This window comes from Channa argus, chromosome 1 (genome assembly GCF_033026475.1).
Source record: "Channa argus isolate prfri chromosome 1, Channa argus male v1.0, whole genome shotgun sequence".
In the NCBI taxonomy this organism is placed as follows: Eukaryota; Metazoa; Chordata; class Actinopteri; order Anabantiformes; family Channidae; genus Channa; species Channa argus.
The window spans coordinates 39,763,847-39,789,690 of record NC_090197.1 but is presented as its reverse complement, the minus strand read 5'-3'; the positions used below and the strand labels follow the sequence as shown (position 1 = coordinate 39,789,690).

Genomic DNA, 25,844 nt, shown 5'->3' with positions numbered 1-25,844 from the left:
TGCCTGGTAACTCCACAATAAAACTTCAAACAGACAAGAAAATGGTATTGTAATGAAGTCAGCTGACTTCACTGTAAAATGAGAGAAGTCTTTTAATGTTTTGCCAGAAGACCTGAGGTTATATTATGCCTCCATTCCAACACAATGACTGTCTGTCTGAGTGGTTGCTCACTGTCACCTACCCCCACATGGCTTGGCTTTAACATCTCGGTGTGTGTTTGTGTGTGTGTGTGTGTGTGTGTGTGTGTGTGTGTCTTTGTGTGTGTGAGAGAGAGAGAGATTGCTGAACACATTAAAACCTATGCAGTGCTCATTAAGCTGTTGCCTCAGTGCCAAAACTACTTTCACCCAAACCAAAGAGACACTGTGCTAGTGTCACATGGTAACATGGTTAACACTGTAGCTTAACAAAAGTTGTGAATTTGAGCGTACAAGCGGCTGCAGGGATCTGACTTTATTAAACCAGGCATTCTGTTGTGAAGCAAATGAGGAAATAAGGTTTCTAAACCGTGAGTCTCTGCATGAATAATTGGCAACAGGTCCTCCCTTAGTTCAGCTCTTTTCTTCCCCTTTCTTTTACAACCAACTTGTTGCTGTTGCAGACCTTAGGTTCTCCCTCTGTTTGGAGGCATTGCCATGGCAGCAGCATTTATCAAGCATGGGGTGAAATGAGATAGAGAGACAGGAAGAGTGGGAAAAGGAAAATAGGAAAAACAACAAAAAGTTTTGTGTGTCTGACAGTCAGGGTGTCTCTTTAGCATCTCAAAGCATCTGGCCTCAATTCGGACACGAGAGGCGGCTTCAGAGCAAGTTGATCGAAGCCTAGATTTTTTTCACTCCATTACACATTACTGCAGAGAAACTAACACCGTCTCTGTGGAGGCTGACAGAGAGGGCAGCCACTAATCTAACAAAAATAGGATTCAGGAGGCATAAGTAGTAGAAAGTAGTGACAGAGTCTCTTGAAAACATTATAGTTATTTGGGGACACAAACTGCATAACATATTATATTTATGAGTCCAGGTTAAAACATCCTGTTAGTTTCCCACAGAGAGTATCAGCCAGCCAAAACAAGGTTACATGCACATTTTGTCAGGTAAAATCCTTGAACCTGAGAAAGCAAGTTTTCAGCCTCCTAGTGATGTCAGGACATGTTACCATGTTACCTAAACAGAACAACTCTCTCCTAGTAAAAACATCAACCAGTAAAATCCAAGTAAAATTATGAATCAGCTGAAATGTTCAATTCCAGGATTTGACGGTTGTTGATACTGCATGCTACAGGCACTTTTCGTTTGATACTAAATTGTTTGAGGTGCAGACAGTTGGTTTCCAGTCAGCTGGCACCGGAGGGAAGTGAGGTAACAGTATGGGAAAAAGGGGAAGATGGCTAACATTCTTGGTTTGCTCCAAATGCTGGATTTTCCAGGAGTTTTTCCAGGCCCTGACAGTTATTCAGCGGCGGTCAGTGGTCAGACCTGCTGACACTGGAAATAGCAAGAATGCCGGTGGTAGAGACACAAGAATTAGTCTGGCCAATGGACTACTGTTTGTCTCGATCAGTGACTGTAGAGGTAACACAGCTACAATTGCTTATCAAAGGAGGAGCAGGTCTTTGTCCTGGTTACTGGAGTATATTTTGGAATATCCAGGCAGTTCTTACTTCTCATTGTCCCAACGGTGGAGAAAGTTTTCCCTCCTAAACTTTGCTTCCTTCCCCCCACTGGTTTGGCTGTATGAACAGTGCAGAGCCATTGTTTCATTTTAACAGAGGGCAGAGAGCTGAGAGAATGGGCTGGTTATTTCACAGTGAAAGCAGCTACACTTTGACTGACTGAACCATAATGTGACAGACAGGGAGGCAGGGCAGTGATGGGACTCTTGATTGTAGGAGAGTGGTTTACTTACCACCAGGCTGAGGAAAATTTTAAAAGCAATATTTAGAATTGTTGAGCTTTTTAAACAGATTTGGCCAAACATGTCTCAGATTTATTGTGAAAGCATAGCTGAAGAAGAATATAACACAATGCACCTACACACACCCAGTGCTAAATACAGCCAGGCAAATAAGTTCCACAGCAAGCATTATATAAGTAGCAACTGTGCCAGTGCCAATGTATAATTCACTTCTGCTCATCTAAAAAAAAAAAAAAAAAAATATGACAAAGCAAAAAAAACAAAACAAAAAAAAAACAAAGCACACGAGCAGACATACTGTCCATGCCCCTGTAAACTCGAGAAAGATGGAGGGACAGACTAACGTGGAAAACACACATTTAGCAAAGTGAAGAGAAGCCAGCTTCTGATCTCCCTCCTTCAGTGTTTCAACATGCTTCTCAGATAGAGGATTTACATAAACACCTGGCATGAAATTTAGCTCACTGGAAAATAATGGAGGAAAGGATCGAAAGCTGAATCAGAATCCAATTCTGATTCCTTTTTGGAACTTTTAGTAGTATTAGTTTGTTTGCTGGGAAAAAATAGCAATTTCTCATAATGAGGCTGTTATACAGCTGCATCTGATAGCAAATATCAGCTAAGTAAATCACAGATTTTCTTCCATGCATAATGGATTTACTGATAGCTAAACTGCTGTTGCTCTTATCCAAGTCACGCAATCTAGGGTGAGCAGAGCACTAGGGTGCAAGCACTCATCCTTCTCAGGTTGTCAAAAAGGCCACAAGAGTTTTTCTTTCTTTGTCACCAGTGTTTGTTTTCAATTCTTTGCAGATCCCTGTAGACCACTTAAGAGACATTGTCAATGACAAACTAGAAAAGACATTCTTTGGCTGTGAAAAGAAAACCAGGGGAGAAAGTGAGCAAATAAAGTCTTAATATCTTTAGTTTTTAATAGTGGAATACTTTCATTACTGTGCATAGACACACATACACACAAGAAGCATGAGTCAACAGGGCTGGAAAGGGTTACGTATGAAACCTGCAACACTGATTTACCTCATTTGTTTTCTTCAGAACAGATGAGGTAACCCATCTCTCCCTGCCTTTTCTCGCTCCCACTCAGCTCCGCCTCACCCCTTAAGTTAAACTTCACGTCAGCGTTTGCGTCTCGACACCTGCTCATTTACAGACGTTATGTTTATAGAGTGGAGTGTCAGTCCACAATCTGGTTGGTAATTACAGTCTTCTTCCAGCGTGCTCTCAAACAAAACCTCAACATGACACGGTCAAACAGACAGCTACTACAAAGAGCTGAGTGAATGAACGGGCCTCTAACCACTCTGACTATAAACATATCTGCTGACGTATCACTCTAGGGCCATAACAAACTTGATGAGAAACTACAATATGTGGCCCTAGGCGCACGCAGAGTCTTGTAATTACACGTATATAGGGAAGAGAGAAGAGAAACAGCAGCGGCCTGTGTTTGCCAGTGCTTCATTATCAAACACAAAGATTCCCTTTGAGTCTTCCAGATAAACACATTTCATATAGGTCACAGTGTTGAGGCGCAGCCTAATTGACTGCTTTGTTAGAAATATGCAACGCATGCTCTTTTTTTTATCTTCATTGTGAGTTTCTGCGCGGACAGATTGAATAGCCCCATCCTTCCACCTCCCTTTTCCTTCAGACCAACTGTCCAGCATATTTTCTAAAGGCTGAAATTTCAAATCAATACCTCAGAAGTCTATAATGAGCAGATTACCCAGGGTCAGGATCGGAAAACTAGTAAACAAATCACCAGAAACTAATCATACTACCTTATCAAATCCCTGCTTCAGGGTTTATTTGTTTCTGCTTGTCCAACAGTCTTCAGGGTCATTAGAGCAGCTACAATTGTAACAACTTCAGAAAACTAACTTTAAGTCAATGCCAGTCAGCTGATCCGGCTGTTTTCACTTTCTGGCAAAATGACTGGAAACTACGTTTTCCATGAATTCATTGTCATTACTTGACCATTCCGATTTGAATGTATCCAGATTTTAGAAGTCATTGGAAACTTTTTTGCCTTCGTTGGCATTCTTAAACTAGTTTCCAGTCCCGTTAAAACGTGTGTTTCTGTGTGAATGGGGCTGCCAAGCAACTTTTGTCTCAAGCTCTTTCCGTTACCTTCTATTAATGGCATTTCCACTATCGACAGACTGTTAAGTGTGTCGATAAGGCTCAAGGTGCTTGTGAATACTAAGTTTCCGCAGGCAAATTTGTATTCATGTTAACAAAACTAGAATAAAGAGTAGGGCAAACGATTTTTAGACACACACTCTAATGCAGACACATGCACAAGCACACACTGTCTCTCTCTGTGCACTCACCCCAATCAGACCCCTTCATCTCTGCTTCCACTTGCTTCCGTCTCTTTTGGAACAAAAAAAGATTTAAAAAAATGACTGGAGTCCTTGCCGGATCAGATTCTCCCCGTTCCTCCTTCCTTGCTTCTACCTCCTATTTACAATGCTCCAGCTTGCTGGCGTTGCCTCTGCACTGCTCCAGGACTTCACATCCCAACACAAGGACTTTCAAACGGAAGCCTCTTTATTTTCCTGCCCTGTCCTCTCTTCCTCTCACTTTACTCCACTGTTCCTCTTCTCAGCTTTCCTATCCTGCTGTCTGCCTTAGCTCCGCCTCCCCCTCCTCCTCATTCCTCCCTCCCTTCTCTTACTTTTTGTCTGCCTGCCCCCCTTCCTCTAGTTTCCGTCTTTTAACACACACACACACACAGACACAGACACAGACACAGACACACACACACACACTCCGATCTCTCCTCCCCCTTCTCTTTTTAGCCTGAGCTTCATCCATCCCCTTCTCCTCCACACAAATTCTCTGCATCAACACAATCCTGCGTCAGGTTGAACATTTTTAGAAATTGTATCCACTGTTTCAGTTTGATGGGTGTGTGAAAGCAGAATGGATCACAGGCATCAGGGGAACACCTCCTTCTACCCCTGTTGTCACTATATGTCCTTTGGCTAAATAACAGCAAAGTCACAGTCTATTGTGTAATAATCAAAGAGACTGACTACATCAGGAGCTGCAGCCACAACAGAAGAAGGGAGAGACTGAGGGGGTGTAAATTACATAACATGTTCATGCTCGTGTTTGCACACCTGCACTTTTTCTATTATTATTTTGCACTGATTCATGAAAACTCGACTTTGCTGATTGTTTTTTTAAAATACATAATATATACTTGACATATAGCCTACTGTACTATTTTCACTAGGATAAATGAGGCGGTATTTTATTTTTTTTTTAAAACATAAAAGGGCAATGAATAGGTGTAGGGCAGAATAAAACTGGATTTTAAAGATGTTGCAAGGTTTTGAGACATGTGTTAAGAGGTAATAGTGGAAAAGTGTGTGTGTCGCAGCTATTTTAAAAGCAGAAACAAAGATCCTTTTATTACGAGTTTAGCAGTTTATTATTTTATCAATTAGGTTAAATCAATAAATCTACCATGCTTCAATCAAATTGCTAGTCACTGCCTCCCAGTTGGTGATAACTTGAACTGTATGAATTCAGACTGGCCATGGTTACATTTAAAATTATACACCCAAATTACAAATTTCCACGCAGATTGATACAGGCCTTTATGTTCCTTTCCTTTCTTTAATGATAAATTGTGTTCACTTGGTAATGTCTTAACTTGTCATTTATATATTATAGTTAAAAATTCCCCAATTCTATGGCTAATGATTTGTGCAAAACTAATGGTTACATTCTAATTAGCCTACACTTCATATTTAGTGCTTATTAGCAAATCTGTAAACAAATGTAAACATGTTTAACCAGACCTGCTAAGCATCTGTATGTTACCATTGTCGTTTTGAGTGTAGCATGCTGATGCTATCCTTAAAAAAAAAAAACATACATACATCTCATACAGCTGCTATAGTGGGACAGTTAAATTGTACCGCTATTTTCCCATCAATTTGGCAATGGATTAATTACCCAGGTCTTTAAGCACTAAGCTAAAGAACACAACATCCCAACTCTACACTTGTTGTTGTGCGCTGCCATGAAACTTTTCTGTACCTCCCTCTGAGTCATGCTGGTATAACAAGTGAGAAGAGAATTTGTTTCTGCTCCCTAGCTTAGCACTTTACTGCCATTAACGCAGCCCACCTCTCCATGCCGAAAATACAACACCAGAAAGCTTTTGAGTCTTTTACATGCATGTGTGACTGTATGTGTATGTGTGAGTCAGCATGGGTTTCTATTTCAATGTCCACACTGCTAATAACCTTGTGATAAACCCTCCTACATTCAGCGCAGAGATGGAGGCTGAGTGTAACTTACTAAGAAAATTTGTAACTGTTTAGAAGGATGACACATATCACACATATAACAGTGATGGCCTATTACGCAATTTCCTGTAATCTCACTGACATTGAGTTTTTTCTAATTATGCCCCATCTTTATTTACTTATCTGTCTGCAAGGTGCCAAAAAACCTAGCTTATACATGAGTTTAAACCTATACTTAAAATAGCCATGTATGGTGTAATAATATAATAGTAAATATCTGTCTAATGTTAAAACAACATAAACATAGAAGATGTTATATGTGTCAATATTTCTTCATCCAAGGTGCTGCATAGAGTTTGATTTTCTCCAGTGAGCTCATTATTGCAATATTATTCCCAATAATTACAGTTACTTAACACTGCTAGCATCCTTGCACCATACAGGACAAATGGCCTCACCAGCTAGTCACTTTGCTGTTTGGTGTTGGGCAGGTGGCATACAACATCTTTGCTGCTGCTGAATACAATTCTGATGAAAACAGAGAGACTAAACAAAAACAGTAAAGGTGCAGTCTCTGAAACCAAAACAATGAGCTAAAAGACACTAAAATTATCTGTGGAGATGGAGGAATGGCTGAATGTGACAGTAATTGCCCGGGGGGTTATTTTACATGCATTAAACTACATGCAACTAAACTAAAAACTATATGTATTGAACAAAAATAAGGTCCTGAGTAAGCACTTCTACTGAGTCTTTTGTATTCCAAAAGTGACTTTCCAAAACAGGCGGTAGGTAGTGTTGTGGGACGGCTAATGAAGGAAGATGACAGCTGGGCTGGGACAGTCTGAGCTGAACCAGAGGGAAGACAGAGAGCAGAAGAGACAGCAGATCTGAAATGGAGATAGTGGAAAGAGGAGAGGAAGACAGCTGCTGCTGTGTTGACCACATATTATTGTCATCCCACATATCTTACAAACACTGCCTTTTACTGTGAGCCCTTAAGCTGATACAAATGATATGAGTTTCATGTTAGGATATGGGGTTGAGTGCCTGCTCATGGCTGCAAACTAAACAAAGACAGATTCTTTGTTATCCTAGCCCAGAGCAGAGTAAGCTAATGATTTTATTTTATATTAGGCTTTGTAAAGAGATTTGAGGCAGAGGTAAACAGATAAACACACCTTTCTTTACTTTTGTGAGGTGTTACTGTCATCCGGCTGTTATAAGGAGCAACACAGGATCTGCCACAAATTCTTGACCCCATGACCTCATCTTCTCCTGCATTCCCTCCCCCCAATGTCACACACCCTGACTGCCATTCATAGCTAAACCCAATCCCTAACCGGACACTTCAAAGCAGTGGAGCTAGACTTCCATTTCACAAAATGTGTGTGTGTGTGTGTGTGTGTGTGTGTGTGTGTGTGTGTGTGTGTTTCAGTGTGACAAAGTGACCACAGCAACCCACTGCAAACCGAGCACACACCAAGTCAGACCACTGATTAATATCTTCAGCTCCATGAAAGACAGGAGAGAAGAACAACATAGAAAGGGAGGGAGAGAAAGAGTAAAAGACCAAGAGAGGCGGGAGGAGTAGGGGATGCTTGAGTCAGCAAATACTGAAGGTCAGCGTTGTTAGAGAATGGTTTTATCTGCAGAGGGTGTTTGTATTTTATTGTGTGGTTCTTTACCTCAGATTGTCACCCACTGTACTCCCCCTGGAGGTCTGGGGGAGAGAGGGAAATGGTAGAGAGCTCTCATCACAGGACTTTGCTCCTCTATGGCGTCTTCTCTTGCACTCTAACCAGGGGAAACACATAGACTTAATGTTAATCTGCTGATGCACATTAACACTAATGTCTACAGCATTGACATTATATACTGTACGTGCAACAAATAATGTTCTGGCCAGATGGAGGCAGCAGGAGTTGTAAACACCTGATACAAAATCTATCCCAAAACTTATACTGTTCTACCTTAACTTCTCTGAGTTAACTGTGACTGATATCGAAAAATAAACAAAGCAGCAATTGTTTTTTTTTATTTTCACACTCTTGCTCCCCTCAGATGGTTATAGCTAAGTTACAAAGGACACCACAGGCAATGTCAGCCCTTGGTGTCTTCTCATGAACTGACTCAGTAAGCCGAACATCCAATCACAGTTGTGTTTCTCACTGGTGGGACCACCACAATGTGAAAAAAATCAACTTAAAAGCCTCTGACCATGGTCCAACGAGTGCCAACATCATTGGACAAGTAGGGCAACAGGCGGCCAACAGACGGCTCACAGTCAGCTTGGTGTGTCACATCAGGTTTTGGTCTCCACCAACCCGAGGAAAATATTTTGCTGTTAAAGCCTATGATTCTAATCCATTACACAATTTATTGAGGGGAAAAATGTTGACCAAAGAAAGCACCTATTTTGCGTTTATATTGTGTTTAAAACAAAAGCAAAAACAAAATAGAGGCAAGACCTCTGTGAACATCGACCTCTGAGCAGTAAAAAGCATAAAGAACAGCACAGAGCAAGTCTGCACAGACACACAAGTGCGTTCTTATGTACAGGGTCAGCATAGCAACAGCACAAAACACCATAACAGTACAAAAACTACAGTGAATATAATCACACATCTTTGGAAAGAGATTGTGAAGGTGCCCTGTTCCGCTGGACAGGTTGGTGCTGTAGTTTGACATTCTGCTAACTTACTTAACTACTTTGCAAATGCATGTGTAGCATGTGCATTAATGTAACAGATATATATTTCACCAGAAATCCACCTGTTTCTTTTGAACAATGTTATTTTATTGTAATATGTATTTGTCTCTGTCCATTATATATAGTTTTTGAGGGAGCATTTTATTTCATACATTTTATTTTCCATACGTGACCAGTCAGTGATGTCACTTCCTTGTAGCGCTCATTGGGAATTATATGTGTATTTCCTGGACTGTGCAGCACATTGATACCATAGAAAAGATTACAGTCTTCAAGCTCGGCTACCGAATTAAACAGTTGGTTGCTTATGTGGTCCACTCGTTTTTTTAAAGTGCATGTGAAATAAAATTGGTGTACTGATTTTTTTTGTGTTTTATTAGAATTTAATTTAATTTGTTAGTTTGTGCCACTTTATCTTTGCATTCACTGTTAAGATTTCATTTTGCCTTATATTAAATTATACAATTGCAACTGGTAGGTGAAAATGAGCTTCCAAAGGCAAATTGTTGGCTAAACGAGTCCATAATTATTATTTGATGACATGTTATACAATCACACTGTGGTTAATTTCATATTATTGAACTTCGATGATTTGCTAACCTTTGCACAATATAATCAATCAGCCAGTGGTGTTGCTGAGGAGAGGTGCATGTAGGAGCCTGGCCAAATAAAGTTGCTGTACTGATTTCTTTTATTTCATTTAATACAGAACATTGGTGAGAGAGAATAAACTCCCTTCCGGTTGGGAAGACAGCGGTTGTCCTCACTTTTCTCCACTTTACTCACAACACAATGCAGGTTTTTTTTCCACTAAAAGAAAAGGTGTCAGCTGAGGCCGAGACCTGGTTAAACATGATGTTGTTTGTAATGTTACTGTGGCTACAGCAGCTGGAGGATGTATCAAGTGTTCAAGTCTGGAGCTCTTGCCTCTGTAGCTAGTATGATTACCATGGTAATGCATGTGCATGATGTGTGGGGAGTGTAGTTACTAAAGGGAGAGGTGTTGAGTTAAACTATAGCTTTTACCTTAAAGTGGTTAAATGCTCCACTATATTCACCAGCTTTTATCTAACTGTGTCTGTCTGTTGTTTGGCATTGAGTAGGTTATCTGACATAGAGCAGAAGGAAACAAACAATGAATTCTTCTGTGTATTAAATCGTCACATCCCATTATGGATCTTTTTCAAAACATTTTTGTGTGCAAATTAAATATGATAACATCACAGTATCAACTGTAGCATCAAAGCATCTGGTCAAAAAAAGAAAAAAAAAATGAAAAAACCCTTTCACATTTGATTTTGCCACTCTAATACATAAACAATTTTTTGAACACTAGAATGCATATTATCTTTTCCTAAAAATAATAATTGAACCTTATTCTTTAAGCTTTTTTATTTTCATATCTCACAAATTCTTTTTCTTTGCATCCTCCCTATTTCTATGAGGTCATCAGTCAGCTTGTTTAAGTCTGATAAGTGATACGATACTACTGTTGACTGACAGATTCCTTCTTAGAAAAAGTATTGTCAAAACAAAGGTCGTCAGCCGGAGCCTGATATTGACATTATGACATTATGATTGCACAGATAATCACACATTCAGGTCAAACTTTGAACAGTCGAAGAAAACATTTTACTGTATGGCTTCCACATGAATGGAGGATATTTCTGTTTAAATTTTAATGACACCAGCCCAGATAATTAAAGGATAATCAGAGTACATTGCATTTGAATTCTTCACAGTACAGAAAAAAGCAGCACAGAGATGCTATAAAAATATTAAGTTTATTTGAGAAGCAGAACATAATCCACTTTATTTGAACGAAGTGCTGCATAAAGCATTATTATTTATTAACATTTCGATTTTCTTATAGCTCTGATGTAGCTGATACTTTGAAAAAGCCAACATGGAATATGTTTATGTGCTGGTCTGTGTCTATCAGAAAATCTCCAAAACTTATGAATGGATTTTACATGAACTCTGGAAGTCAGTTCAGCTTATGGCCAAAACTGATTAAAGTGGCAATCAGGATCTGGGATTTCTGCCATTAGATGATTATTGTGTTTGAGCCACTTAAGGCCTGATTTGATGGCCACGTGCTGCTGTGAACAAACCAGTGAGACCTGACCATCTGAAGCAGAGCACCAAGTGCGGGCTATGAGAGTGGATGTAAATCAGTATCTGAGAGTACTAACTGGGGGCAGGACAGATGGTCAAGTTCCCCCGGCGAGGGATAGAGGATTCGGGTTGGAGGTGAAATTTGATTTGATAATGTGGTGGCAGTTAAGTTTTTTCAGGTGCCCCTCCCCATTTGAGTGATTCATTTATACCTCACGAGGGATAGGGAGTCAATAATACCATCCAATATTAATAATAATACCAATATTTCCACACTATAGGTCACTAAAATATGTTTAAACCAAGAAAATTTCATTTGTAAATACAGGTGCGTGCACTGTACTGTAGTTACACACGCACATAAACACACACACACAAGAACAGAAGACACAACCTTTGATGCTTGATCTCTGCAGGGCTTAGATTTCATGAACACATGCACATAGTACCACACACAGAAACACACAGATCAAACCTCCCTTCCATGCCCCATCTCTAAGCAGGAGATGAGATTTCACTCAGTATGATGGGTGAATGTGAACCCAAGTGTGCAGATTAGATGGAGATTAATAATCCTTTAGATCACTGCTACATAGATTACATCACTATAACAGCATATGTTCTTACTGGAGGGACAATGTGTGTATGTGTGGGAAAACAATGACACTATGATTGTGGGCCGTACATCCACATGATGCTGGAGTATTATACTGAGGTGGAGTCAGAGGAGGCAGGATTGACATGCCTGGTTGCCTTAGGTTGACTTTGTTAATCACGCTTCTTCTAAGGTTACAGCTACTGTGTTACTCCAGGTCTCTACTGTGTGATTTTACAGAACAATACTGTACTGACGAGGAAGGAGTAAAGGAGGCTGAATGAGAAAGTAGCTGTCATCACAGAGAAGGTGTGGCTAAATCTGTACCAAGGTGACTCTTGCAGAATATAGACAGAGAGAAAGCTGTGAGCCCTGAAACAATGGCAAACATGTGAACTCACATATTCAGATTTGGCAACGAGGACAAAATATTGTCACATAACTAAATATATCAATACCAAAATACTGTCTATTGAAATATATTAAGGAGCATTTTATTAGGAATAGTTAAACTATAAGATTGCAACTAATACAATGGCAATTTTTGATAACTCTTACAATTATTTGCAAAATAATTAATTAGTTGTTTTGTTTATAAAAAGTGAAAATATAAACCTATCCATTACATGATCAAAGGTCATAGATCTAATGTGTGCTTTAGTTTGGAAATAATCACACAGGAAAATGTGTTTCTCAAAGGTTAAAAACTAAAAAGAAGAAAAAACAAAACAAAACTCACAAATCTTGATAACTGATTACATTAATGGAAAAATTAAGTAAATGCAATGTTGCAATAAATCAAATCTCTTCAATGATTTTTCCAAAGACAGAAATGAAAAAACAAACAAAAAACAAATCAATCCAGCAATTATTTGTAACCCCTTATCCTGTTCAGGGTTGCGGGGAGCTGGAGCCTATGCAGGGCCAACACACAGAGACATACAGACAGACAACCATTCACGCTCACATTCACACCTAACAGCAATTTAGACTCACCAGTTAACGTAACACGCATGTCTTTGGACTGTGGGAGGAAACCGGAGTACCTGGAGGAAACCCACGCAACCACGAGTATATGCAAACTCTAAACAGAAAGGCCACAGATGGCAGGTGGATTCAAACCGGGGACCCTGTAGCTGTGTGGTTGTAGTGCTAACCGCTTCACCACCGTGCAATTAAACACTGGAGGGCAAAAATGACTTCAGCTTCTCAAATGTATTCAACTTTGGAACCAAGTCACTAATGAATAAGAATACAATTATCACAAGATGAGCTGATAATGAAAACAGCAGCTCTAGAGAGATTTTTAAGTGATGGCAAACTCTGTATAAAATGAAACATTTGACAAATATTTATTATTGAATATGTTTCGGAACAGTAAGTATATCTATAACACAGTGCGCAAATCTTCGGCACAGTCAGAATTAAATGGAATAGTTAAACACTGAGCAGTCGGGTAATGCAGTTTCTATGTATCTCCCTTTCCACTTTTCTGTCATTACCTGAACACCCTGAGCCTGGCACTTTGACGGCTGCCGCTGTCGTTTTCCAAGAAAGTGGAAAGCTGCTTTGTTGCCATAATATGCCCTGTGTGATGCTTGGCCCACTTTCCAGCCTGCTTTCATTGTGTAAGCACACATACATAAAACATGATTTGCTGCTTCAATTTCTGACTTTTATTCAGCTGGGATTTGGTGGCAGACAACATCAGAGCCATGAAAAGCAGAGCAGAGCAGTAGCGAAATGTAACTCTCCCTCTAATCCTCAGAGTGAGAGAGACAGAGAGCGTTGGCTATGTTACAGGGAACAAGGTTTAATCACTGACCTCTAGACTTACAAGTGAAGACAAATGGCCATGATTAATGAGGGCCATTTATCTTACAGTTAAGAAAAAACAACGGGAACTGCATTTATCCATGCTGCTCTGATAGATCTATCTGCTATATATATTAAACTCCAATCCTGTTAGTTTGCACCTCATGCACAAGTCAGGCTCCATGCAGATCCAGGTTTGTTCACTAGAGGGCATACTGTAGTCTGGCAGCTTTAAGTATTCAACATAAAGGTATTTGTGCTTCAGCAAGTGACTGTTTACTCTAAGTGATTTTTTTTTTAGCCCTAAAATCTAAAAAGTCACTATTAAGTACAGCTGTTAGACATAATGGTGTAAAGGCACAACCTCCACTATGAAAATCTCACTAAAAATAATGTACGATCTTGTGTGTTCACAGATGGCTGATGGCTTATGACGGGAAAAACCATGAGTCGTGGGGAAAAGGAGCAAAAGGTGATAAACTAAAAAGAAAAATAAAGAGACAGGGACATTCCTGAAAGGAAAAAAAATGTAGGAAAGTGACTATTTTCCTTTTCAGTAGTTCAGCCACAGCTGGGGCGACGGGCTTTGTCTGTGTCTTTGGCTGTCTCCAGCTAAATCAGCCTCCCACTGTTGTTGTAGGGATTTGCCTGTTTGGAGAATGTGAATCATCTCCTTTCATTCACACATATTGTCTCCTCTCAGATTATTCTCTGTCTCCCTGACATTAGCTTTTCAAATATGTCACTTGCAAGTCACTTTAGATAAAAACATCTGCCAAATGGCTAAATGTAAATACATTTTTACACATACTAGATCCCCTTATTTGCAGCTCAAATTGGTGGAAACATAGTGTGCTTGGGGAGGCTGCCACAGGGCAGGGGGCTGTCAGACGAGAGAGCTGCACATTTCACAAAAACACACTAGCACCTGTCAGCATCTGGCTGCACTTGCTGAACTGAGAAAGAGACAGCTGAAATTAGATGCTGCTGCTGCTGTCATGCTTTATGCTTCAAGACACAAAAATGGAAGACTTTTGTCCACATCATGTTTCACTAATCATGACTACCACAGGGTGGTTGTCACTATGACAAGAGCACATGGAAACCAGTGCTTGTACACTCACTGGCCACTTTATTAGGTACACCTGTACAATCCAATACAGCAGCTCCGTCATGAATTCTACATTCAAAAGGTTATAATTTCTCAGTTTTTAAGTTGAAACTTTCAATAAGGTGATAATTCTACTGTCATCATATTTAAAATGAATAAGGTGGCCAAAACAATTGGACCACCTCTGCTTATTATGCACTCCAGCATGACTCCACTAACCAATTTGACCTCAATAATAAACAGACAGTAGAACCAGAAGCATTAACAGCAAAACATTTGTCTTATAGCTTGACATGATTTCTGAATAGTACCTCTATGTTCAGTTGCAAGAAAAAGTAATCGTGCTGTCGCTATTTTTGGGATTTTCTCCATGAGTTAGTCATGAAATGGGGTCTTATCTTTACCAAATTCATACACGTGTCAATAAACATGAATGAACACACCCAATGAACATTCAAAGAGATGGAGATTGCAAACAGTACCAATTTTCTTGTGACTGCATGTGTAAGTGAATGTTATTTTTTCTCTTAGCAGGCATGCAGATGCCTGCACATGTGCACGGTTTGAATGGCTGCATTTGTGTCTGTATATGAGTGCATCTTCTACGACAGCCAAATTAGGTGTGTTATTGGAGCAGGGTGGGGCAAGGGCAGAAACAAACTTGGTCCTGTGCAACCAGGAGACTGTTCCATGAAGCAGGAACTTATACAGTACATGGCCAGTTCTCATAGCCATCAGCTCACAGTCATTACCTTACAATCCTTTCCATAGTAGGCAGATTAAGACAGATCCTGGCGAAGGCTACAGGCTGACAGGTATTGGTCTAATAACAATAAACGTTTTTAACAATCTGTATGTGCTGCTGCCAGTTTGATGTTGCTTCCGCACATCCATGCACCTCGACAGCTGGTGACGGTGTGTCAGAAGTTCTTCTTTTGGGCTAAGGAAAAGTCAAATCCAATTGGTTTTAGCTATATTTTCCCCAGAACACAAATAAGTATAAATGGCCAGAGTTTAAAATTCATGTTACTGACATAATGTACATAATAAATAAGCGTTGTGTGTTTTAGAGCCAAATCTGGAACTAAATAAGAAACAAAAATTACCAATTGTTGTTTTAGGCTCCTGTATTGCGTTATAAACATTAGCTCTTAATTCTGCCTATGAATCTTGGCCTATAAATATGTGTGTGCATAAGCTTGTGTGTGCATGCAATTTTCCCTGCAGAAGGCACAATAAACAAGTGCACTCATGTTATCAAAGTCAGCCAGAAGGGAAGCCCGCAGTTAGGGGGGAACACGTTTCACTCTTAAACACATGAATTCACCTGCATGTGCAGCTGTATGCATAGTGTGTTAGAGGACATGACATCTGGTGCAGTATTTATTTATTACCAAGATTAAAACCAGGAAAAAGATGTTATAGAAGTAACACGTGTGTGTGCTATTCAAATTGAACCCAGTGCTTGGACACAAACACACACACCCTCTGATCCTGGGTGTGTATTTCTTCTTTAACTTGTAGTTTAGTAGCAAAGGTCAGCATACCCCTGTTTTCATGACAGCAGATGTATTGTGTGTGAGTCTATAGAGCTAATGGAGAATGACACGAAGACTGACACAGATGCTGAGTGGTGCTGCACTGGGCCAGGCAGTCTAACCCCGCAGCAGGGATAAACTATAAATAGACCATGTCGTCTCTTTTCTCCAGTTTCCTCTTTTTGTTTTGCTTCATCTGCATACCTTTTATTAGCATTTCCCTTCATTTTCCCCCATTGTACCGTCTTTCCTTCTTTATTATCTCCAAATTTTTGTGTTAAAAATGAGCTAAAATAAATGAACAACAGTCTTGTAATTTTAGGGGTACAGAGTAAGAGGCATTGGGGAAAATGGGGAGGTGGGCTTGTTAAAGGAAAGAGATGGGGGGGAGTTATGTAAGCAAGGCTAATCCACTCCCAGCTGTGAGACAGGATGACACTGACCTCATTTCACCTGTTCATCACTGCAGCCAGTGCCACCTCCACCCCTCCAAAATGCTCTGTCTACTTAATCTAGCTGTTTGATCATTGACAGCAGACCAAAACTACTGTTTAAACTCCGCTCCCCAGCAAATCCTGGTCTGCTGACAATGCGCGGAAGTTTTAGTTACACCAGATAAGCTGTTACATAATTTATGGTTACATCATAAAGACATTCCCTGGAAATCTGCATCCTTTACTCCCACTTTAGCCTCATATCAACAATGACATATGGGCATTAAGAAGGAAACTGAAAGGAGTTTGTTCAACAAACTACATTTATTACTCATCTATAAATATTCCAGATATGTTATCAGATACCAGGCATGCGTACCAATAGTGGCAGCATGCCCTTCAGCCTCTCACTTTTCGACTTTTTGATAATCTGACCTCTCCTTTTTCAAAACATGCCGACCCTCAAAGTGTCACAAAGTTGAGACATTACACAGCAATTTATTAAAGAAATTAACAAGGAAAAGTAAGACATTTTACAGCATGTGAATGGTTTCAGAATTCAGATTCGTTCTTATCTAACAATCAGGCTTTGTAAGTAAAAGTTTTGTATGTTAACATTCATGTTTATGTAAACAATTTGAGCAAATACATATTACTCTTGGGTTTGAAACTGTTTTTTTTTTCATTATTATTGAAGACATATTGGACAATTCTTCCAATCTCTCTACATGAAAAGCAGTGACGTGCAAGAGTAAGGTTTAGTACTGAACTTCAATACTTTGATAACACAGGCCAAATTGCCTCCATAGTATTGATAATGAAAAAATCCCTTTTCATCTAATAGCAGTTTCAACACAAAGGAGTAAATCTCAGGGTCAGTGAGCAATAAGCATGCAGCATTCAACACTGTCCTCAGAGGTGTTCAAACTTCAAACTTTAATTAAAAAAATTTCAAGGTGATGAAAAATTAACTACATTTGTAAAGTAGTGTGTAATTTTAATTTTTTTTTTATTGTTTTTTTTTTTTAATTGCTGAAAATATCTGATCGATACCCAGCCTGTACTCCAGGGTACGTGACTATGTACCTCAATGCAGTCAGATGAGAAGTCTAATAAGTCCTTTAATGAGGTTAAATCCAAATATATGTTAACAGGATACATTTACTGTGCATAAAGTTTTTCTAAATTATAAGGGTTACTAACGCTAACCCAGTCTGATTTACTAGTTAAAACTATACATGAGAAAACTGTATACTTACTTGTGTATCTCTGAAGTATTTAAACAGCTGTTATACATGACTCTCCACTTTGGTCACATTGTGTTCAGTCATGGTTTGTAAGAGTGTTTCTTGTGTCAATTAGCTGTAATTATTTACTGCTCAGATCACTCGAACAACATTAACAATGTCATTCACAATTCACTCAATAAATGCGTTATACATTTATGCCTGCAGCAGTAAACTTTGCAAAAATCGTAACCTTTTTCTGTGTATAGCAAAGGCTAGTGAGGTCGATAATCCACTGCACTGGGTTTATATATTGCACCAGGGGGCTTTAACCTCATTAGTACTTACCTATATGATCCTGGAAATACTTGCCTTTAAGCTTTTCTAGGCCCTTTTTTGTGAATTACTGACTCCCACTGGTGTAGTAGTGTCATTGCCTCATCATCAATTGTTTTAGGTTAGCTTCACTCAAAAGAACACAGGTAAATGAATTTGTTTACTCTGCAATTACCTCTAATGCAATGGAAACTAGTAAGAAGTACATGTGGTTAATTATTAAGAAACATAAACTAAATTATCAAAGTTAGATCAGCTATTACATTTTACAGTGCAAAGGGTAAAAATCATATGAGTAAGACACACTTCTATGGGTCACAGTGGATTATAAATTTCCACTTCAATACAACTCTGTTGTATAAAACAGGGCAGCCCACACACAAGAGGAAGATCCCTGGTACCAACACTGCCCTTTAACCCCCCTCCACCTCTCCAATCCTGCCCAGACAGGACGCTCCACTAAACTTTGACCTACTTCTGTCTTCCCTCAGCCTGGGCTGACAGGGCGAAAAAGCCAAGACCCCAAACAAAGAGCTTCATGCTGATCAAGCCTGTTAATAACAATAATATGAATATCAAAGGCTTATTTGGACAATGCATCTTTTGAAACTGAAATAGCAGGGGGAAGCTGAGGAAGGCTTCAGAACGCGTGTATGCAAAAGAATCACACTGGACTCTTTGTTTAATACTGTACATTTAAAATTAATCTGGGCACACACACACTGACACTGTATCTCATGCTGAGGACTTGATTTCACTTTTCTGCTGATCAGCCACAAGACAAAGCCCCCCCTTCTTCTTTTTATCCGCGCTGTGTCTCTCCTTTCCAAGAAGTCTCACTCAGCAGATGGACACGATCCTCCATGACCAATTTTCTGCAGTATAATGCAGAGCAGACAAAGGCACAGCAACACAAAGCCAGACAACACCTCCAGAATTCAGCTCTGTCAGCCTGAGCCCAAAATTCTGCTGAAACTGAGCTCAGACCTCTGACAGCTTTACTTCATAAACTGCAACTATGTGTAAAATCTGCCAAACATTTCATAAGTACAGGAAAGCTTCCAGGGCAGCTGAGTTGACCGCTGTGGGATGAGGCCTGGTTAGGATGCGAAGGTGGAAATCTGTGACAGAGATCATGGCTGTGAGGTTCCCAAATGAATTCAGGAACCATCAGCATCCAGCAACTTAGTATGAAGAAGAAGGATTTGAGGTATGAGAAAGTAGCACTATTAGGGAGGGGGAGACATCTGTGGCCAATTAGAAAGGAGGAATTTATCCCATAGTTAAAACTTCTCAGCCCCTCCGTACTCTGCTTCGAGGAGACAAGCCGACCACATTTACCAAAGCTAGTCAGCTGACATGGGAAGGGGGCGGGTCGTTGTGTTGTAGAAATTCTGCTGAGGGGTCATCTGGCAGGCGCATCCTGCGAGCTGACATCACACTGCTGAGAAAAACAAACTCATACAGGGGAAGACAAAGGCCAAGAGGGTATAGGAAATCTAATGTATAAATCAGACACGTGTCCAAACAACTACGTGTCAAAAGATCTTTGCTTATGTCATTAGCTCAGAAGTGTCCCACTGAAAAACCCACTGATTCAATTCTGCTGAGGTAATTGCTTTAAGGTAGACTGAGAAAAATGTCTAGTGTTTGTAAAGACAGAATCATATCTGTAAAAATCCAGAATTTAGCAACACCAGCAGGGGCCTTTGAGCTTTCATGCTGGATCAATAATTCATGTTTTGCTTCCCTTGCTGGCACAAATCAGGGTTCCAATAGACACAAATCAACAAACAGCTTAATCAATGGTTTTCACACTGGTAAGGAAACGGGGCTTTGTTCAAAGCTCTGTTCTGTTCCAATTTCAAGCACGAGAAAGGTACTAGTGTCTGCACAATTCAGAGAAATCAGAATGGGTTTGCGTGGAGACATAATTATTGTGGCAGTTGCAGCTTTTCTCTAGCCAGTTGCCTTGTGGCATTCTAAAAGTATTTATCTGCTACTAGGGCAATGAGCTTCAGTTCTGGACCTAACACTTGTGTCATCCATCAATCTTGCTTGTGTGTGAGTGTGTGTGTGTGTGAGTCTGTGTGTGGTCTGCTGTTTCAGCACTGGCCATTTCATTCCTCGTACATAAACCTCCTGCAAACAGTGAAGTGATGCTTTGTGACATGTGAGGGCCCTTTACATTCTCCTCTGCAAGAGAAAGAAAGAAACACAGAAAGAGAGAAAGACAGAGTTGCGTTCAGATGAATGGAAACTGTTTCCATGTGCGACCATGGGTACACACACACACACACACACACACTACACACCCAGGACAGCGGCACACTGCCATAATCAAAGATTTTTTTGCAGTGTAACAAAGTCAGGTTTTCGAATTGCAAGTTAAGAAAGTAGCAGACGTTTCTCCACAGTGTCGTTGGGGCCCAGTGAACAAATACATGGGTGTTGAGCAAACACACTTTGATTGGCCCACTAATGGATGTTTGGAGCAGTTGGCAGACTTCAGCACTCCTAGTTCTAACGTGATCTGTGCCAGTGTTCTGCCCACTAATGTCCATTATACTAAGACTTACTCCACTCTGCATTGATTCTGTCTCTTTTTACAGACTGTAAGAGCTTTCAGAGCCCATCTCCGCCTGCCATCTCAGCTATCAGATTCCAACAGCAATTTAATTGACCTGTAATCTACATACACACAAAAAAAAAAAAACACATTTGAGTCTCATATCACACTGCAAAAATGTTCTGCACAATAAGGATAAAAGATAGGCAGTGTACAAGTTCATGGGACATTTTATGGCTACCGTTGACTATTATGAAGTTTGTAAAAGTCAAAGGGGGTAACGACAGGCTGAGACTGAGGACATTTTAATGATAACAGGCCAACTGTAGAAGTGGTTCATCCAAGTCTGTACAGCCACACCTTGGGGCTGATGGATAGAAACAGAAGAGTGCTGTGGGCTCTACAGAGGCATATTCCTCTCAAAACCTCAACACTCTCATTGTATCAAACGTAAAGGAGCTCTCCACTAGTTTTATGAATAAAGGTCACTTTAGCAATTATCTCTCAGCCTTTGAAAACTGTTTTATATTGTCCTCAGTGAATTTCCTGCTTCTATTTTGACCAGTTTTCAGAAAGATTCTCACAAGGTGTCCCATCTTAATAGAAGCATAACAGAAAATTAAGGTAGTGCCTCTTTATCCCTCCAATGAAGATCTGACCGGATGCTCTGCAGCTTGATGGATGAGCTGCCTGCACATATTCATGACTTAACAAATGCTGGTTAACTAAAGTGTTGGATTAAGCAGATTCATAATGATGAAAGCCAATTCTGTCTTCGTACAAATTTTCATTTGTATTTATTTCCTTCTTTATTTCCATTTTCAGAACTGCTGTACTTGGTACAAAAGTGATGTTCTCTTCTGCGCTCATTGACCTACTGAAAAATCATTCCAGTTGTTTTTCCAGGATGCATAATGTCAGTATAACAAGAACAAACAATCACAAACCGGGGAATTTGGGAGAAAGGATTTAAAGTAGATAATTTTCTGTGCAATATTTAGACACCAATTTCCATCACACAATTTTCTGATTTAGTGTCACTTGTTGTTGGAGTTTTGCAATGCACCAACAGAATTCAATAATTTTACTGGGACGGGGCCCATTATTAAGTTATGGTCCAGAAAATCAAATTAAACTAAATTAAATTAACTCTGGGGGGAAAAAAAAAACTTCAGATGTCCCTAAATATTTAATGAGAGAATGAAGTGGTATTATGGATTTGCAGCAGCTGGGCCTCCTAAAACATTCTAAGTTCATTTTCCCACTGTTAAAAGTCTTGCACTCGATTACAAAAAAATACAGCCCTCGTTTAGACAACCATGTTTAGTGACCAACTATAAAAACACATCTTAAAATGCCAAAAACGGAACTTAATCAGATTTGTTTTCATACTGTTTCATATCAGACTGATTCAACAGTGAAACAATCCCATGTTGAAAATCAAGTTACAAAATAATAAATAACATCTTCTGGTAAATACATGTATCTGCATGAGTTCTGGATAACTGGCACGCAGTGTCTGAAATCTAATTCCAAGCAAGCATGTGTTTTATCTTCCACCTGATTCGAAGCAGATGTAATCATACAGTAAACGCTTTGAAAAATCTGTGTGTGGAGGAAGATGTTTATGGTAGTGCATGTGCGTGTCGCTCCTTTAAAAAGACGGAAACCATTTTTTATGACGCAAATCTAATTCCTAAATTCTGGAGACTTTTTAATTGTTAGAGAGTTGCTTTTATTTAGTGGAGCAATCTGTGTTGCTTTGCTGGTCTTAGGCCACAATAAAAACGTTGGAATGCAAGTTGATGAACTACACCAGCATGCATGATTTAAATAATCAACTGGGTTAATACTGGCAAAATATGGAGCTTGAAAACCTATTGTGTGCCCACGCTGACCTGCATGATAGATTCATGATAAACTAAATTTTAAGAAATTTAAACTCACCTATAAGTGCAAATGTATAATATCGCAGTCAATGACTTTCAAATTAATACAGTATGAACGTTAAAGAACGTTACTGGTGATGCTACACTATCAGCTTTTTAACACCGGAAGGTCATTGCAAACCAAACGTGTGTGATTGTGTGCGGGTGTGTGAGTCTGAGACAGCTTGTCTGTCCCCTGCTGTGCTTTTTGCTCTTCCTGTTTTAATGATCTGACAGTGGGACACAGACAGAAATCTCAATGTCACACATGCTGGATCTCCGAACCAACACTGCTCCCACAAATGGTATCTAAACAAACAAATATCTGCACAGGAGAACCATGAACTGCAGCACAACATCAAACAGACCTGCTTGACTGAATGAGAGGGCGATGTAAGACAAAGCTAAGAAAACATATCCTTTGAGTGAATGATTCAAAAGAATTTAATTCCACACACAAGACCCTGCACATGAAAGCTGGGCCTCACAAAAATTCCTGGCTTGTCTTGAACTGACCTGAAGTGGCATTTAATAAAAGAAATATGAGGTGGAGTTTCTGTTGTGTAAGGCTTATGGGGTCTATGTTACATCGTGATGGAAGGCAATGAATTTAATATTCCACATGCTGCTTGCTTTAATCACATCCACTTTTCAACGTCACCATCGTCGCTGCAGCAAAATAAAACAGTAGCAGCCATTTCAATTCCAGATGGCGGGCGCGACATTTTGCTAACTGACACAGTCAGATTTCTCTCTCTACATGTTAGTTTAATGTTGGATAAACTGTACTGTACATATTAACATCTAATGCTAGCATGTGACCCCAAGTGCACATTTATGTATTATTGTCAGCTGAAGTTATCTAATGAGTAAACTAGGCTACTACATTTTGAACACATCTCTAATTTTTCACCCTCTTCAGAGCAAGTACACGCAGATGTGCATCAGCTGTGATTGTGCCTCCAGCTGCGCTCTACCTTTGACTAACACATATTTGTGTGTAACTTAAAGTACACATGAATAAAGATGATGGGAGGTCAATTTATTTGCCAATAACAATTTTCAGAATTGTGTAAAAAGCAGCAGCTGAAAAAGAAAATCTAAAAAAAAAACGTAGTGCTTCTTCACTGTAATAAAAATTATCCCTCATTTTCACATTCTTCTTCCCTACCCTCTCCAATCTTGATCGCCTGACAGCTTGGTTATCACCTCCTACTGCCACCACCACCAAATCCCCCTCTCCCCATTATTATCTCTCACCAGCCCACCCGCCTGTGCTGCGGTGACAAGGCAGGATGAGCTAAGGTCTCCCACTGAGGTTGTCTGATGCCTGTGTACTGAAGTAAAATCATAGAGCTGTACAGCTATTGGCCTTTGTAGGAGAAGACGGAGCAGAATAGAAAAGACTGTCCAGAACTTTTAGGAATTCTTGTTTACAGCGTACATGCATTCATCTGTGTGTGTGTGTATGCGTTTACATATAGGCAAAGTATAGCAGTAACAACATGACGTCTGGTCCAACCAATCAATCAACTCAAGTGACCGAGAAGGAGATGGAGAGGGTCTCAGGCAATGCTGCTCCTTCAGCATTTATATTTGCTCCTGCTGGGATTATTTATGATCCAATCAGACCCCGGGGCATTTTCAATTCAACTCGAAACTAATCCATATGTTAAAGTAGGCCTTGAGAGCATAAAACAAGTAGTACTATGCTATGTGTCTATGTGTGTGTGTGTGTGTGTGTGTGTGTGTGTGTTTGGCGTGTGGGAGGGGGGGGTCCTTTTTCAACACAGCCTCTCTGTCTTCATCAAACAATGGCCATGACAGGAAAAGTGTATGTATTGGCTAAGTGTGGTGTGTGTGTGTGAGAGAGAGAGAGCTGGATGAAGATAACAGACCAGTGTTTATATTCTCAATGTCTGCCTTTCATCCTCTGGCTCTCTCTGTCCACACACACATGTAAACCATAGATCGATTGTTGAGGAAAAACAGCTGAATGCAATGCAAGAAGAAAGAGAGAAACTGGCAAAGTAGTGGGAAAACTAAGTCACTGAGCTGGATCAACTGCAGATTATGCTCAAGCACTTTAAACACCTCAGACAAGTCAAACTACCAACCAGTTCAAGTCCTTGACTGTAACTCAGCGATATAAACTCCATTCTTAGGAATCCCATGCATGTCTGTGGACATTTTTGCAAAAATTAAAAACTATAGCCAACGTCCTAACAAAACCACACTCTCCAAACACAGGACGGTCCCATTAAATCACTGTTGCACGCTGCGTTGTCCACTCACCTTAAACTAGATCTTCTTTACGCGCAGCCACTGCTGCATTATTTCCTGCCACATTAACGTATCGTGCGTGTATCCGCTCGGCTTTTAGAAAAGTGCATTTTAGAAAAAAAACAGGCCGAAACAAAAACATCCGCTCTTCTTTTCTCCCTCGTAGCTACACTGTTTCCCAAAGGCGTCCAGTCCACAGCAGCTCTGTTGATCCGCTGCTGATCCGCCGCTGCTGCTCAGGCTGAGCGCGCTCGCTACTGTGACCGCCACAACCCGGACCGCTGCTCTGCTGGGCGGGGCGGACTTACGCTCTGCTCCAGCAGAGGCTTGACTACTGAGCCAGATTGTAAGTTTTACGATGAAGCAATTTCCCCAGGTCTGATCCAGGATGTTTATGTTTTACTTCAGGCGCAGAGGGACAGAGAGTTTTTTTTCAGTTTATGTTTCTGTGCCTTAGTTATTATCGCTTGATACTTTATATTTCTTTTTAGTGTAAACATCTGTTGACATATGAGGTCAGTAACTGCTCAGAAAAATTCCAAATGGCTCCTTTGGGCGTAGTCATCGGGGACCCAAAGTAAGTAAAATCATTAAAAACATTTTTTTTACCCATGTGTATGTACATGTAGAAGTTTTCAGCAAAGTAAATGTAGCTTAAATGACTCACATACTGGTTCCTTATTTTGTGTCAGTAATAATAGCAGTTGCGTTGCTTTTCAGAATTATTGTTCATTTAGTTTAAAACAGTTATGATTTGCTGACACCATTTGCAATACCCACTAGTGACCCATTAAATTAAATTACCAACACTCTATTTGTGACCCTTTGTGTAAAGGTTATGGGGTTTTTGTATATTGATTATTTCCTGAGTATCTGAAATATGTCTCTTTCTTATTCTTGTAATCATTTCTACTCAACCTCTACTTCTATATTAAAGAGAGTGCAATGCTACCGACGAATAAGATTTGTTT

At 39.9% G+C, this 25,844-nt stretch overlaps 1 protein-coding gene across 3 annotated transcripts in view; it reads right to left on the bottom strand.

Moving 5' to 3' along the window:
- LOC137135266 (leucine zipper putative tumor suppressor 2 homolog) overlaps nt 1–25,142 on the bottom strand; it is a 36,739-nt gene extending 11,597 nt beyond the window's left edge. Inside the window, exons 1-2 of one of the 3 annotated variants that reach the window (XM_067519696.1) lie at nt 24,886–25,142; nt 7,896–8,004 (exon numbers count right to left, since the gene is read on the bottom strand). The gene's annotated coding sequence lies outside the window, so the exon portion shown is untranslated. Of the gene's footprint in view, nt 1–4,272; nt 4,561–7,895; nt 8,005–24,885 lie in introns of those variants that run through there. The other 2 variants (XM_067519698.1, XM_067519697.1) reach the window with 2 other exon arrangements.
- Between the last annotated feature and the right edge of the window lie 702 nt (nt 25,143–25,844).